This window comes from Tamandua tetradactyla, chromosome 11 (genome assembly GCF_023851605.1).
Source record: "Tamandua tetradactyla isolate mTamTet1 chromosome 11, mTamTet1.pri, whole genome shotgun sequence".
NCBI classification, from domain to species: domain Eukaryota; kingdom Metazoa; phylum Chordata; class Mammalia; order Pilosa; family Myrmecophagidae; genus Tamandua; species Tamandua tetradactyla.
This window is the reverse complement of record NC_135337.1, coordinates 33170585-33186663: the sequence shown is the minus strand read 5'-3', so window position 1 is coordinate 33186663 and position 16079 is coordinate 33170585.

The following is a 16079-nucleotide window of genomic DNA, read 5'->3' as shown; positions in this document are numbered from 1 at the left end:
GAGCAGCTAGAAGGAAAAATATGAGAGGATTGTATGGCAGCCCATGACAAACTCTGGGATCCATCCTGTAACCACTTTTTGAAGAGTGCTTTGAAAACAATTGCTTTTTTATTTCTTTGATTTGTATGTATGTTATACTATACAATAAAAAAAAGTTTTAAAAAAAAAAACTAAAATAAAGAAATGGTCCCCAAATAAAGATAGTATTCAATACTCACCACCCGCCCCCCCCCCCCCAGAGACTGTAGTGTATCACTGTTCCCAGATACACTGTCCTAAAAGGTCTCCAGAAAAATTCTGTTGGAAATTAAATGCTTCAAAGTCATGAAGAAGACTAGAGAATCTTTTTCTTTTCTTTTCTTTTTTTTTAAACACAGATGGCTACCAATCTTATAATTAAAAAAGTTTAAACTCTTTAAAAATTTAGAAGTGGAACACAAACATTGGTATAAAAAGGAAAAGTCTGCTTTCATTTACAGCTGGTTTAGGGGGTTGATATAAAGGAATGGAAATGGAAACAAAGTCTTTGGAAAAATGCGATGGTTTTTGGAAATGAGCTGAGCTCTTGAAATTCCCTGAGTAAAGATAGCTTTACTTTTAGGACCTGGAAGAAGGTGAGACTTCAGCACCTGCGTGAAGAAACAGAAGGAGTCTTTACAGGCGTGTTTTCAAAAGAGGAGCCCCAGCTCTGGACAGAGGCCCAGGGAGAACCACACTCAATGTGTTCAGGTGGGAAAAAAACCTCAACGAGAGGCTAAAACGGAGTGAAGAAAGCCAGCCTAGCCCAGGGCCAAGTTTGGAAAGAGAACAGAAGGGGATCACTGGAGTCCAGTGGGAACTCTCCCAGCCACGGGCCCTCGCCTGCGCATGCGTACACGTACAGCCTTGCGCTGTCATCTGCCCCGGACCTTTAGTTCTAGTCTTTTCCTCACGCCCTTTATCCTTATTATGTCTGTACTCAAGAGGCCCCCAAATCAAAGGTCATTTCTCATCTACTGGACTCTCATGCACATTCAATCCAGGATATCCCATTTTCTGACCCCATCTTCCACCCCTCCCCTTCTCCTGAAACCTTTGCTCTGTGCCTAGCGGTCTCTGCCGGCCAACTCCCCATGAGACGTGAGTCAGAAAACTCTTGGGGCCATTCTCTCTTTATCTTGTGGTCGACACAGTCCATATAAACCCGACTCATGAAGAGTAGTGCACACAGCAGGCTTTCCCTAAAAACTGGGGGTTATATCACAATACGACACGTAAAATCATTCAAGGTGAATATCAGTTATCTCTGCCCTTAAATTTTCTCCCCCCTAACCACTCCTCTTCCAGGATTTCTTTCCTTAGGCCACACACAGGGACAGGCACAATAAGGCACCCCGGGTGAATCAGGTTATGTTTTACTATGTTAAGGTCTCAGATCCTGTGAGATCTTGCAGGAGTCCAACAGAGAACCAAAGTCACTTGCTATTTCCATTCTCAGAGTCACCTTCCCTAAAACATCCAAGCAAGCTTTTAGTCATCATTAGTTGATCTCTTCAGGTTCAAGATGGAGAGAGTCCTCATGGAACTTTCTCAGGAGCATTTTCTCCCTGTGCTGCCCCCACCATCCCCCTGACTGATCCACCTCTGGATCTGCAAAGTCCATGTGATTCCTTAAAATGGATATTCTATTCAACTTGGTCAATCTCTTGTAAGGTGATCAATAGTGTGCTGGAGGTTGTGCTCTTATGGTTGCATTTTCTCAACTGAACTTTCACCTCCATCTCTCACACACCTCACCATTATTTAGGTGATAGATTATATGAGCACCGTTTGCACTCCTAGTGTGCTTGCACTCCTGTTGTGCATATGTGTGTGTGTGTGCATGTGTGCTCTTTGCCTATTTTTCAGTGAATGTCTTTGTTTTTAAATTGGTTTATTCATTCAATATATTCATCGACTGTCAACTCTGTGGAAAGCACAGCACTAGGCTCTGGGAATACAAGACAGACAAAAGCCCTGCTTTGATGGAACTTGCATGATTTTCATGTCTTGTGTACTTTTTTTACATTCTATAACTTGTCTGGGAAATGGGCCATGCAGGTAAGAAAGGAGAGACTTCAGGGAGTAAAAAGAAGGGAGGCAAACACAATTAATGCAAACTAAGTAACATTGTACTATTCTTACATTAATTGTAATAAAGGCACTATACCAAAATTTAAGGGTCAACAATAGGGTGATATAAGAGAGGGGATTTTTTTTCTTTCTTTTTGGAAGCAAGGGAAATGTTCTCAGGTAGTTGTGTTTCTAAAATGTTTTCAGGTAGTTGTGGTAGCAAATACATAACTACTTGATTGTTGTGCAGGAGTCATTGATTATACATTTAGTATGGATTTTATGGTGTGAGAATAAAACTTTTTTTTTTTAAGAGGAGGAAACCTGAGAATTGTGTATGTAGTATGCCTTTGACAAATATTTTCTAAGTATCTGTGCCAGGCAGGGTTCTACACTGCAGAGGTATAACAGAGAACAAACAAAATCACAGCCCTCATGAAGTTTATATGCTGTGCTTACTAGGGGAATTTTGATCTTCTACATTTAAAATGGGCTGTTTTTTCAATTCCGTAGTGTGAAGCTTTAGGTACTCCCTTTCTCTCCCTCCAAATACACATCTTCTTGCCCTGTTGCCTTCCTGCTCTTGTTTCCTTGGAACTCATTGTCTAGCTCATAGCTATAGCTTTCTTTTTTGGGTCTAATGAAGAGTGTCCTGGAATGCCTTTACCTGCAGTGCCACTAATGTTGATTCTAGTTCTCATTTCAAAGAACTATGTGTGATTTGGATTTTGGAAACATATTTGGGGGTTATCGCAATGAAATGTTTTAAGAGAACAATTTCTGTTTGCAAATAGTTACAAAATTGCTTCCTTCTTGTGCTGGTTTGAAACTGCTTATACCCCCCAAAAGCCGTGTTATTTAATCCTCATTCGATATTGCTGGGTAGGATCTTTTTTATTGTTTCCATGGAGATGTGACCCACCCAATTGTGGGTGGTAGCTTTTCATTAGATGGTTTCCATGGAGATGTGTCTCCACCAATTCAAGGTGGGGTTGCTTACTGAGCCATTTAAGAGGGAACCATTTTGGAAAAAGCTACAGAGTCAACAGAACCAACAGAGCCAACATAGCCCAGACAGCCTGAGACCTTTGGACACGTGGCAGGAAGGTGCCCCCGGGGAAGCCTTATGAAATGAGGAGAGAGACCTAGCAGATGTTGCGGTGTGTCTTCCCAGCTGAGAGAGTTGTCCAGAACCCAAAGACCCCAGCAGACACCAGCCACGTGACTTCCCAGCTGACAGGTGTTCCAGACAGAATCAACCCTTCCTGAATGAAGGTAACCTCTTGTTGGTGCCTTAATGTGGACATTTTCATGGTCTTAGAACTGTAAACTGTACCTTAAACATTCCTTTTTAAAAGCCATTCCACTTCTGGTATATTACATTCTGGCAGCTTAACAAACTAAAGCACTTCTAAACCCAAATGTGTGGTGGGAAATTAAGACCATCAATTTAAATGGGTCTCACCTTACCAAAGAATAATCCAGACCATAAGCTCTACTCGAACCCTGAGCCAATCTCTCACTGTGGATTTTGGGGAGGAAATCAGAGGACAAGCACCAGAGGCGGGGGGGGGGGGGGAGTCCAGCTATTTATATTTACTGGGCAGTGGGTATGTGTAAGAATTAAGGCTACAAGAAAAGATGCCTCCCACCTCACTTTAGTCATATTCATTTTAGGAGAAAAGTTGCAAATGCGCCATGAACAGGTTTTCTTTCAGGCCTCCCGCCTGCCTCTGGAGAACCATTAGCTCATGAAATAGCACCATGTGTGAGGCTTTTAGCAAATGACAGCACACATGTGGCTTTGGATTGCCTGGAGAAGTGCCTCTAAGAGTGTGGTCCCAAGACCAGCAACATGAGTGTCAGGACTACCTGGGAACCATTAGACTTGTAAGTTCTGAGGCTTCACCCCAGACTTACTTAATCCAAAACTCTGGGGGTGAAACCCAAGCATCTGTGTTTTGACAAGCTCTTCAGGTGATGCTGATGCCTGCTCAAGTTTGAGAACCGTGGACCTAAAGAGTTCCCAGGTCTTCTCCAAGCTAACACTGAGCATTATCTATAGCTTATCTGCTGTCAGACAAACCCATATATATCTCCAAATCTGCTAAAAATCTGTTCATTCATTTTCATGTAATAGAAAAAGCAATAAGAAAAAAAAGAGAAACAAACAAAAAGGCACAGAGAGGAAGCTGGATAGTCCCACTTTAAATCATTAGGTAAGTCAGTGGTCTGTCCATGTCTTCAGAGGTGAAGTGCTGGCAAGGTTAGACCTTCAATATACAGCAGATGACACTAAAACAGGCAGAGGAGCTGTCAGAAAGCCCCAGAGTCCTCTCTTAGAATCTCTTACTGCTTAACATTTGGGTGTATTCTCTATAAATCTTACAAACTGGTGCTGTAGCACCCAGAAGTCTCTGTGCCCGACTCTACGCTAATGTTATTTCACTCACAACAGTCCTAAAGGCAGGTAGTCTCTATTTTATAAGTGAGGAAACTGAAGCTTAGGGAAATTAATTGCTCAATTTGACATAGGTAGCAAGTGGTGAGATTGTAATTCACACCAAGATATGAGGCTTCCAAAATCTCTGCTCTCACCTATTATTATTTTCCTCCTTCTGATTAGAAATAATAAATGGAATTTAGAGGTAAGCACACAGTGAGCAAGAGAAGGAAATGTTAACACAAAGGAGCCTAAAAGTCATAGCCAATGAACCATACATTTTAGTGACCTTGCTGGATGGTGACTGGTGACAATAATTTTCACAAAGAAAAAGTTCATGGATATTCGCTCAGTTTTCAAAAGGTAAGGGAGTATACAATTTTTTGGAAAGGCTAGAATGCAGTATAACCACATGGAATGATTGGAATTTTTAAAATTTTAATTATTTATTGATATATATTATATATTTATACACCATGTAATCATCTAAAGCATACAATCAATTGTTCACAATATCATCATATAGCTGTGCACTTATCACCACAATTGACTCTTTTTCTTTTTTGTGAAAAATAACATGTATACAAAAAAGCAATACACTTCAAAGCACATCACAACAATTAGTTGTAGAACAGATTTCAGAGATTGGTATGGGTTACAATTCCACAATTTTAGGTTTTTACTTCTAGCTGCTCTGAGATACTGGAGACTAAAAGAAATATCAATATAATAATTCAGCAATCATACTCATTTGTTAAACCCTACCTTCTCTGTATAACTGAATGGTTGGAATTTAAAATATAATTTAGTTATTGAGAAAATTCACTTTTGTGGAAAGCCCTTTACCTAGTAGAAGTATTACTATAATCTGTTTTTGTTCAAGTGCATGGTGAGATTTTTGAAGAATGGGCTTAGTATTAAGTTCTAGACAGGTGAAACGTGTAGCCATTCCTTGTATTTCATCCCACGAACCCAAGAGATGATGGTGGTCCCCCAAAGCATTTCTTCTGCACTTTGGGCAGCCAGTGTGCTCCCAGAATGCACTTTAAACTAGAAAGTTTAACAATAGCTATGCAAATATAAGTATCTTGTGATTACTATCATTGCTATAGTAAGTATCTTCAGCAACTTCAGGAAACTTCATTTTCCTGGAAAAAAAAAATCGAATTCTTTTTCTCTGGTAACAAAGGAATGACTTATGAAAAATAACGCCCTACAATGCACGAAATCAGGCAATGATCAGTAACACTCAAACTGGTGATTAATAAGTGCTTGAGTCTCTTGCCTATTTCTAACGTGTTTATTAGTTCTGTCCCTGCAAAGGGAGGTTGTGGTATTCCATATGAAACACCAGAGAAGTCAGCAGCATTCCTATCCTGAGGATGGAAGAAACATTAATTATTCTTTAGAAGCCTACTGGGTGAAGTGTGTTTTTTTTCTCCTTTCCTTCCCCAAACACAATAGGAGAATTATTTCCTAATAAAGCCTCCACTAGGCCAGATAGTGTTGATGGAACATCATTTTTAACATGCATTCGCCTGGAATCTGACAGATATTGGCAGATTGGGTGCCCCTGTTTTAAAAAGCTGAGTGTGGCTGACAGTAATAGCACTGCTTCCTATGTCTATTATAGTCAGTGCAAGGTTAGACAAATACATTCCCACCAGCACAAAACAGCAACCTTCCAAACTGTATGTCAGCGGTGTATTTACAGCCAAATCCAGAAGGAGCATGTACTTCTTATGCTACATCCATTAATGAGACAAATGTCAGCATCCATAAGCTATTTTTTTGTTCCTGCTTATCAAATCTTTCAAAAAATTGATAACTAGTCTTTATAGATTGTGAAAGTCAGATATAACTCTGAATGTATTACTTTACTGGACCCCTTGGGGTAAACTTATCACCTGGAAACCATTTTACATGGACGATTTGACTTTCATGTGGAGTGTCATAATGCACCCTAGATGGAAATCTAAAATAAAATATCTGGACTACAACCTTCCTCTTGATGGAATTTATGAATCCCTCAGTACAATAATTTTGAAAATTGTATCCCTTAAGCTACAAGACTTGATATATTATTAACTGCTTGAATTGAAGAAGCTTTCCAATAGGCTTAGGTACTGTCTAGAGGCACGGATTAATTTCTATGGAACCACAAGCTTATCTCAAATTGTTTTCAGCAATCTAAACTGCCAGCTTCATCTTCTTTCTAGGACAGAACAGAGTGTCCATTTCATCTCTAGCAGCTCCCGGATGCTCTGCTTTTAGCAAAGCTCTTCCAAGTAACGATGCTTATTGATCCACTAGAGAATTGGTTGTGTTCAGTCAGTCACACCCCAGAGAGACAGACATCCACTTGGGGCTCTTATATTTCTATTTCTCATGGCATTTTCTGGTTTTAATTCTATTCTGACTGAACTGTCAGACAGGTAGGAGGGAGTCTGGAGGGCATCATTTTTGTGAAATTAGAGGTCTCTCTCTCTTTTTTTTTTTCATTTTAAGGGGCTTGGGCTGCCAGAGGAAACACTGTTCAGCTGTCTTCTACTCCTTTTCATAACTCTTCTTCCCTCATCACAGACATCAGCCTCAAAATAGGCAATGACTGGGTACATGAACCATCAGAAGTTCCAAAGGCCAAAAATCTTTCAGCAGTGCTCATTTCATAAGAGTATTTCCCCCTTCACCCATGACCAAGTTGAGTTAGGGATATATTTAATTTGGATTTAGAGATATGATTATGTGTTTCACAGTCACATCTCTATATAGTAAAGGTATTGCTTCCAAAAACATTCCTATTTCCCAATGCACTGACTTACCTGGAAAGGGGACACAAAAATTCAGGGCCCAAGAGTACATTGTAATAGAAACTAATGTGCCCTACAGTCCCAAGTAGGGACTCATATATGAAGGAAATAGAGGTTTTTCCAAATGTGTTGATATTCCTAAAACTTTACATGATATTACCTATAGCATTTTGTGAAAATGAAACAAACTTTTCTAAACTATCAATTATAAGAAACAAATCTATGTCAATATCAACCATACTAGACAACAGACTAAATCATCTTTCTAATCTATAGAAAATATTATGAAATCACCGATATATGAAGAAGTATTTAATTATAGGGGAAAAAGTGTTTAAGAGGTGTGTCAGTCAATTAATTAATAAAAATATTATATTATGGCTTTTATAAGTTTGGAATCTGTTGTGATTTATAAACATTTTCTAATTTGTTGGGGTTTTTTTCTTATTCTAAATATTCACTTTAGTACCCAATTTTGTATTCTTTTTCATAAACTGAGGACCTCTGAATTGTATAAGTTTAAGTCTCACAATACCTGGATCCATCCTTGGATAGTCTAAATCATGCTTCTCCAATCCTGATATACCAAGTATTGGATTATAAAAACATCTCTGTGTGTAATTTGATCAATCACCAGGACTAAGCTTTTTAGAATTTATGGTTTTAAAATCTTTATTAGGCCTAAACCACCATATATATCTCCATAAACTATTTTAAGAGATCATAAATACATCTGCAAATGAACACTGAGATTTTTTCAGGTTGGCATAATAGAATTCTCTAAAGGTTTTAAAGTTATTAGTGAAACATATATTTGTCAAAATTTTCCTTTTTCCCTGCAAGCTATTTAATTATTTATCCCTTAGTGATCTCTTTTAAAAGGTATGGATAGACCAAGGACATTGTTTACCCAATGACTTAATGTGGAGGGTTTAAAAATATGGTTGGAATTAGTTATCTGAATTAACAAATAATTCAATGATCAAATGTTGCTTCAATGTGAAGAGTCTGGTTCTTAAAGAAGCATGAGATACTGTTTTCCCAAGAAGAAAACTAAAAGTATTACTTAAGTGTCCATCCTTTACAGGAAAACATTCTCCTTGACAGAGCTGTGAACTAATTGGCAAGGTGAATTTAGTTTTATCAATTTCTGTTGCCTTACTATCAGATTATACAACAAGCAGGTCCTAAGCAATTGCTATTATGCGGGTGGAAATGGGGCAAATACGCACTCTGACACACAGGGCCAGAGCTTGGGAAGATTTCTAGGGAACCCCATCTATTTCCCCAAAGCAGTGTAGGCAGTATTGAAGAGGAGGAGTGCAGCTGTTTCCAGGTGCTCTCTTGTCAGCTGTGAACTTCAAGCTCACAGACTATGGGGAAGAAACAGATTGATGGGCACTTGGCAAATTTGTGGAAATTCCTGGGCTGGAATAATTTCCCCCCTCATCTTTTAGCTAGGCTGTTGGAAACTTCTTAGAATGTGAAAACTGATGCTTCTGCTGGCTCTTCAAAAGTAAGACTGACCCTGTGGTGGACAGACCAAAATCAGAGTAAACATTCTTTTGGTCTCTTTCCCAAGAGAGTCCTGGGCATACACTCTCATCATTAGCTGTAAAGAAAACCAAGTTTGTAGTTGGTAACTCGGCTATCATGGAGCCTCTGCATTTGTAGAGCATTTAGCTTATTGACCTAAATATTCTCCTCATTAGGGGGAAAAATATCTTAATTAATTCACTATAAAATCCCCTATTTCATAGAAGATAATTCTATATAACCAAACAGAATTGAATATGTGATTTGACGCAGTCATCAGCATGCAGCAGCCTTAAAAATTACAACATCTGACCTTAATATGTGTGAATCTATCAGGATTCCATTGTCGACATGTATATTTTTCAATATTCTTCTCTGAGCTGAAATCATGTCATTTATATGCAAATGACCACATCTTCAGCAGCTGCTGCTTCTCAGTTGAAGCCGAGGGACTTATTTGCACTTAATAAAGCCCCATAAATAGGTTTTGCCTCTAAATGGGTGGGGGAGCAGGAAACCCATCCAAATCTTTTACAGTTACAAGCTCCTTTTTGTTTGGAAAGCAAGCAGCCACCTCTAATAGAATGGTTTTCAGTTGCCAAAGAACGGTTCCTCATCCAGCCACCCTCTCCCCCTTCCCTCCTTGGAAAAACCTGCTCCTTTCCTGCATGGTGCCTCCTTCCCCATAGCAGCTGTAGGTATTATACAATCTCCAGCCTGGGTTGTAATTTAATCCAGACTTCTTTATGAGGAGAGTTGCTCTCTGAACATGGTCTCTTGCCAGGTGGTAAAGGGCAGGTACCCAGTTGGGGGAGACCCCTTCAAGACTCCCTCCGACTGTCCTGTCTGGGGAGGGAAAGGGGAGGGTGAGAATTCCCGGGACAAGTAGAGATTTTTTTTCCTTTTATGAGTTTCCCTTTTCAAATACTCTACATAGGGGAGGACAGTATATAGGGGCTGCTAGTATCCTCTGATTCCCCAACAGCATTAAACACAACTTTAAATTTTCCCTTTAATTCATGAGATAATTACGTAGTCCTTCCTCACTCCCACCCCCATTTTCCTAGCTGGTCCTTTTTCAACAGAATTTGTTGGAAAAGAAGACAATTATATGCACTTAGTATACATATAACATGAATTCTACCCATTTTAAAAATTAATGCTCCTATAAAACCACCAAGTCTTCTTCTTTGGGTCAACAGAAACATTCTGTTTACTGTTTAAGACCATTTGAGACATGCTTTTAAAAAAAGCAGAAGAATATTATAGGATAATTGTCTCCTGCTGTTCAATGCTTAGACAAACCTGAGGCATTTACGAAAAAAAAAAAGATGGAAAGCAGGGTCGTTTATTTTTAAAGCATTGGCTGCTGATTTGGTAATAATGACCTATTATCCTTGTCAGAGTAATAGACCTATTTGAGCTTTATTTCGGGTGTGTGAGCAACTGGCATAGTAGAGATGATTATTTTGCCTGATAAGTATGTATAACCATTAATGACGTTGGTTGACAATACCATCATTAACTTGTCACCAGCCTAGCAAAGAGTCAAACGCCCCTACCACGTCATTCTATCAGAGATGTTTATAACTGCAAAAATGTCTAGATATATATTAATCTAGAAAATGGAAATGACAAGCACACACCTCAAAATCCAGAGCAAAGCACATCCAGGCAAGAGTTATATATCTGATCCAGTGAGTCAGAAGTCCTGGGCTATATTTAGTCTGATCTCTTTGAGTTTCAGTTTCTTTAATTGTAAAACAAGGATAATATCTTCCTGTCTACCTCACAATATTATTAAGGTATCAAAAATTTAAAAGATACGGATACTTTATTTAAATATGCCTATGGTTAAGCTAAGTAAGATATCCATATTTGGTAGTTCTAAGTGTATTTTTTGTTTTCTTAAATAAAAATATTCTTAAAAAATCAGAAGATAAAAAATACAGAAGACTTGATAACAATAGATTCCACTTCTTTTATAAAGTTACTCTTGTTATGTTTACAATTTTACCTTCTTTTCCTTTTTTGTTTTGGCGGGGGTGGTGGTGCATGGTCCAGAAATTGAACCTGGGTCTCCCTCATGAAAGGCAGGCATTCTAACCACCGAACCACCTGTGCACCCTACCTTCATTTACTTTTTTTTAACATGGGCAGGCACCAGGAATCGAACCCGGGTACTCTGGCATCGCAGGCAAGCATTCCTGCCTGGTGAGCCACCGTGGCCCGCCCTTCATTTACTTTTTAATTCAATGATATAAAAAAACTTTGTCTAATATTATCATTAAAGTTTTCACATTTGCAATGACTTTTATTATTTCGACTATGCATAACTTATGTAGATCCTAATGGGTTAAGTACATTTACAATTATGACATACAGTGATTTAGGAACTTCTCTGACTTCCACATTATGTTTTTTAGAACCATGCCCCCCAATTATACATATGCATACAGATATATATAATTATATATAGTGAAGTATATTATATATATAGTGACACCTCAAGAAGTTTTATAACATAAATATATATAAATCATGGCACTCCATTGTGTATATATATACATACACATTTATTTATAAAATGTATAAACATATATTTATAAAACTGCTTAACCATATCAGTCATTCTAAATCAAGAGAATAAGTGTGGTGGTTTGGAGCTGTATGTACCCCAGAAAAACCTGTTCTTAAGCTTAATCCATTCGTATGGGTGTGAACCCCTTATAAGTAGGACATTTTGATGAGGTTACTTCAGGTTGCATCTTCATCCTACTACAAAGTCCTTTATAAGTGAAATAAAATCCAGACAAATGTGAGAAAGCCATAGGAAGTAAGCAGCTGAAGGTCAACGGAAACTGAAAGAAAAGGGAGAGACCAGCAGAGGCTGCTGAGTGACAGAGAAGCCAAGGAGCAAGGATCACTGGCAGCCAGCCCCAGAATGCGTTTTCAGGAAGAAAGTACCACCTTAAATTCCCATTGTTTAAGTCTGCCCATTTCACGGTATATGCTTGAGCAGCCAAGGAAGTGAAAACAATGAGAATCATTGCAAAACTTCAAAACATGCAGGTACTCAAGTGTCACTCCCAGTGATTCTAATGCAGTTGGTCTGGATTGGGGCCCAGAAATCAGTCCTTTCAGTTTACTCAGGTGATCCTATTGACCAGACAGTGTGAACTGCTGCTCATCACTATCCCTCCCTTGCAATTTTAAATGTTACTCCCTTCTTTCAAACTGTGGCTTTGGTCTTAGCATCACCATGATCACCTGAGAGCTCAGAAATTCAGAATCTCAGGCTCTACACCAGACCGGCTGAGTGAGGATCTACATTTTAAGGAGATCTCCGTGTAAGGCACATGCACTTTCAAGTTAGAGAAGTGCTGTGCTGTGTTATTCCTCATCAGTGAGGATGGAGGTAAGTTATTCACCATCAGCCACACGTACTCCTTTTCAAATGCCTGCACACTGTGATGTGAAGCAGCCTTCCCCTGAGAATAGTTTGGGAAAAAGAAAGTTAAACTGAACTCTATTGCAAGTGGATGGCAGCTCAATTAAACTCCATTCTATGGCACAGGGATTGGCAATTGTGCCCTGGAAGCCTCTGACTGCGTCTTCTCTGTTGTCACTGTTGCTGGCAGGGCTGCAGTCAGTCCCTGCTCTCACCGCACCCCACATCAGCATCCCAAGCTGTACCCAGATGGGTTTGCCGTCCCTACCCGCAGCCCATGCAGGAGAACAGCAATAATGTGAACTACGACTGGGCTGCTCACAACATTCAGCACTGCCCTGTCCCCTCCTCATCTCAGACCAGCAACATGGCAGGTCCCACCTCTGGCTTTTTAGCTTCTCATTAGGATGCTCTTTTTCCCTCATCTTCATCACAGTGGGATTCTGATGAACTACCTCTTGGTTCTTCAGGTCACGGTTCAGTTGTGGGATTCAGGGAACACACCAGGCTGTGTTGTTGATTGGCCCTGGACTCTGAGTAGTCACCTAGTCTGGCCGGCCATCTGCAGTGGAATCTCCTCAATATGGCATTTGTCAAGTGATTGTCCTTTCTGTGCTTGAGTATCTCCAGGGATGGGGAGCAGAATAACAAGGCTGAATTATACCAACCTTGTTCTTGAATAAACACTTTTTTAAAAAAACACAGGCTGCTAGGACATGTGCTCCATAATCTGCTTGTAGAGCTTGTCACTGGACAAAAGTGAAAGACCTGAATTTTCTGTGGCCAAATTTCATAGTGTTTGATTTAACCTGTTGTTTCAGGCATTTGAGAACCTTTTGCTACTGATTTTGTAACCCAGCATCCTTTCATTGATCAGCATGCACGGATATCAATATAAAAGTTATCTGTGAAAATGTTGAACAATTCAGAACTGAAGGAAATCTTCCTCCAGGTTTAAGTATTCCATAAACAGCACTCTTTGGGTTATTTCTTCACCAGCGCTGTTTGGGTTATTCAACAAGTTAAAAATCTTCTGGCTGTATCAACCAGCCCACAGTTCTATCACAAGGACATTGGATTTCTGGTCCAATAATGGTAATGCTGAAATACCAATACTCTTTGTCTATAAAATTCCTCTATTCCCAATATATAGCCCTTAAACGGAGTGTAATGTTTGTTTCACTCCACCTAGACACTTATCTTGACTTACTAACACTGCTGGTATGCAAGTTTAGAGTGGAGTAGGGTTTGGGTTATGGTGAGTGTTAGGTTTATGATGAGGTTTAGTACTATTTTTAGTGTGAAGGTTAGGGTTTGGGGTAGTGTTATAGAATTTTGTCTATAAAATTCCTCAATTCCAAATATATAGTCTTTTAGAAAAAGGAAAATGTATTTAATTTAGTATGACATTCTCTATTAAATCCATGCTGCTCCTAGAGATTGCTATTTACTTTGGAAATTGTTCAAACCATCATTAAAATAATTAATTCTGGCCCTATTGAATACTTTTTCACAATATTTATTTTTTACTTAATTTCTTAAAGATTGTTGATGTCATGTCATTTCAACTATTGAAGTTATAAAATAATGATAAAATAATAGCTACCATGTACTGAGTATTTATTAGGTGCCAGGGCCTGTGTTAAAATGCTTTACATTTAATTATCGTTCCAGTCCTGTTAAGATTATCATTCTACCCCAATTTCACAAGTGAAGAAACGGAAATTTAGAGTTAAACTTTCCAGGACACAGTAGGCCTTAGAACTATCTGACTCTAAAGCTTATTTTTTAAATCAATACATTGTATCACCTTCCCTTGGGATTCAGTGGTTCAGATGAAAAATTGTAAACAAGTTAGGGCTTCAGGTTCTACTTATCAACTTTAGTTCATCCTTTTCCAGTCAACTCTGATGAGCAGTCTCCTTGCTAGGGAAAAAAAAAGGAAATAAAGTAGGAATGGAGCAGTTCTTTCTTCCTCTTTGTTTTTTGTTAACTTAACATCATTATTCTTAAGTTGAGCACCTTTCCTCTCCCGGAACGCTTCCTGATCTGAATATGTTTTCTTTAGCATTTTAACCTCATTCCCTGGTGTTATTTGCTGAGTTACTCCAAGATCTTAGGTTTGTGCCATCCTGTCCACCTTTAATCCATGCTCGCCAGAAATCTTGCTATTCAACCTAATTGGTCTCATTAGATTTCTTCAGCTTTTCTTCCTCAGTGGAGCCATTTGCAACTATTTGAATAAAAATGCACATTTATTTATTCTCATGGTTTGCCTTACCTCTATTGTAGTCACCATCATGATGTCCATTAACAAGCTTTTCCACTGGGCCCATGAAAAGGAGTATGTTTCAGAGGGACCCAAGCTTGCACTGCATGGTCTGCCTGCTCTCTGACGACTACATTTGGCAATAAGATTTGGCTTGGTGAATATATGTGAAAATATGTTTCTTCTAGCAAATTCTTCTTGCATTCTCCAGTGTTCTAAGGGCAGTGCCCTTAGAAGCTCAAGAAAACAAAGAATCTGCCATGATTATCATATAGAAAACTTCCCAAGTTTCAGCAATAGAGCTTCTGATGTGGAGAAGGGAAGGGACATAAAATATTGATTAACAGAAACCAGGGTTTGAATTTCACTTCTGCTGTAGGTGACAGCAGGGTGCCATTTCTTAAGCTATAATTTTCTCAACTGAGAGTAGAGACAAGTATGGGGTAAGGATAATGCGTATGTTCCTTAATGTGATATAAGTGCTCCTTAACACAGTAGTTGTTAATATTATTGTTACTCGGCTCCCTGGCCCCAAGTGAGATTCTGATCAGATACACAAAATTTCTTTCCAGCATACCCAATTAGTTCAAGGACTGATCAAAAGCATGTGACTCCCAGCTAAGACACGTAACCACTTTCTAAAGGCTTGCAAAATATTCTCTTCATCTTCCAAGCTGTTCATTTGTTTGAGTGCAGGAGAGAAAGCAAATGGATTAAAAGACCTCGTTTATCATTTAAATATCTTTTTAGAAAATGTGTTTGGATTGTAAAAAACTTGGGAAAGGGTAATTAAGGCATCAAAGGACTGAAAGGTCTGGCTTATTCCCATGCTCAGGAACCCTCAATAACACTTCATCTCTCTAAAGGCCTGAAAATAAAATAGAAGCAAAATGGCTTGTGAGGAAGAAAAGGCAAGGCAAAGATCTTCTGCTGTAGTGCCTCCCTTATTTATAGTTGTAGTTCTACCTTGGATTATAGACACAATTTTGGAAATTCATTTCAATCTAACCAAAATGACCTGAATGTAGCTCTGTCCCATGAGCCCAAAGGTATTATATTACTTTCATATTGCTTCTGTACAAATTACTAAAAATTTAGTGATGTAAACAATGCCGCTTTATCTTGTAGTTCTGGAGGTCAGAAGTGCAAAAATCAGTCTCACTGGACTAAAATCAAGGCTTCTTGAATGTAAAATCGAGGGCTATGCTCCTTCTGGATGTTCTAAGGGACATTACTTTCATATTGCTTCTGTGACAAATTACTAAAAAATTAGTGAAGTGAACAACACAGCTTTATCTTGTAGTTCTGGAGGTCAGAAGTCCAAAAATCAGCCTCACTGGACTAAAAATCAAAGCTTCTTGAATGTAAAATCGAGTGCTACATTCCTTCTGGATGTTCTAAGGGAGAATCCATTTCCTTGCCTTTTTTTTTTTTACATGGGCAGGCACCAGGAAACGAACCCAGGTCCTTGGGCTTGGT